This window comes from Dama dama, chromosome 14 (assembly GCF_033118175.1).
Source record: "Dama dama isolate Ldn47 chromosome 14, ASM3311817v1, whole genome shotgun sequence".
NCBI classification, from domain to species: domain Eukaryota; kingdom Metazoa; phylum Chordata; class Mammalia; order Artiodactyla; family Cervidae; genus Dama; species Dama dama.
The window spans coordinates 41,474,551-41,476,135 of NC_083694.1; the positions used below are offsets into that span (position 1 = coordinate 41,474,551).

General features: G+C 49.1%; 1 non-coding gene across 1 annotated transcript; it reads left to right on the forward strand.

Moving 5' to 3' along the window:
- Nucleotides 1–1,165: 1,165 nt before the first annotated feature.
- On the forward strand, nt 1,166–1,328 carry LOC133069757 (U1 spliceosomal RNA). The gene has a single exon (XR_009695979.1). It is a non-coding gene; the product is annotated as a U1 spliceosomal RNA (small nuclear RNA).
- The last annotated feature ends 257 nt before the right edge of the window (nt 1,329–1,585 follow it).

A 1,585-nucleotide genomic window follows, 5' to 3' on the forward strand; every position in this document is an offset into this window, starting at 1 on the left:
TCTTCTGTTCTAGTGTTAAAAATCAAATACATAGCTTACTGCTTAGGTTGGAGTTGAGCTCAGAAAATCATTTAAGGCTCTTTCATCTGAGAGACTAAAGATTACCATCCCCTTTGCAGTTGACAGGGGAGAAGAACCTTGTGCCATTTCTGGGGTGAGAGGACAGGGAGAAGCAAACCCAAGCCAATCTGTTCCTGGGCTGCTGGCCATGGCCATGGGGCCTCTTGGGGTCTGGGCCCCTAGTTCTGCAGCCAGACAACTGCAGGGCAAGGAGGGCTGTCATGATGTGCCAGGACCTTTAGACATGACCCCTTTGGACATGTGAGCAGCAGACATCTGCCGGCTGGCTTGGCGCAGATGCTGGAGAGATGACTCAGGGTCAAATGAAGATTCCATCTGGATTTTTTACCAATTCCTCTAAGGAGGGAGAAGGAAGGGGAGGACTGAGAGGACAGGCCTCTTAAAACATGGCTGATGGGACCCTGCATTCCATGTGTGTAGGAACTGTCAGTGGAAGCTTGGAGCCAGGAGTTTCTCTGGGTTTGCTGTCTGGGTCACGCCTCCTTTGAGGACCACCATTTCCTGGGATGGAGATGGGAGAAGCAGAACCCAACACCTGTGTTGAGAGGCAAGGTGTCCAGAGTCCTTGACTCCTTTTCGCAGAGCTAAATTAGAGCTACATTAGGTAGCTTAAGATCACCCAGCAACTTGGGAGTCATGATTCCCACCCTTCTGCTTAGTCCCCAGACCTATCTGGGCAATATCAGTGCCATCAGACTGGAAAATTGGCCTCAAGCTTAAATCTAAGTGATTTGAAGCTATTTCATTACATGTCTTCCCCATTTTTCCCCCTGTAATGAGAAGTATGAATGTTGTTTGAATGTTTTCCAGTGCAGAGAATGCCAAGGGTTCTCTTGCTCAAACTTGCATGTAAAGTAACCAACCGCTATACTTCCCTGAAGGGCTTCCCAGGTGGCACAGCGGTAAAGAATCCTCCTGCAATACAGGAGATGCAGGAGACCTGGGTTCGATCTGGCCTCGGAAGATCCCGTGGAGAAAGGAATGGCAACCCACTCCAGTCTTCTTGCCTGGAAAATCCCATGGACAGAGGAACCTGGCAGGCTATAGTCCATGGCGTTGCATAGACTTGGACACGACTGAGCACATGCTCACCTGGCTAGAGAAATACCATGATCTCAAAAATGGTTTTCCCAGGACGAGGTTTATCCATTGCACTTCAGATGTGCTGACCCCTGCAATTTCCCCAAATGTAGGAAACTCGACTGCAAATTGTGGTAGTGGGAGAGGGGCACTTGTGCTTTCCCCTAGAAACATGAAACATAATAAAAGTCTGGGGAAGTGGGTGAAGGGTTTTCATGTCAGTAAATCGGGAAAGATCTAGTCTGACTTGATCTGTGACAGAGATGCTTGCCAGAAGACGTCTCCTGTCCCCCCTTGTCCTTCCAAGACCTTCTGAAGGTTTAAATGGGTATGATCCGGGGAGAGTCCATTCCAGGCTCTTGCGTGGCCATGTGCCAAAGCCAAGGCTGGTTGCACAATCCAAGCTTAGAACTATTCACACCAG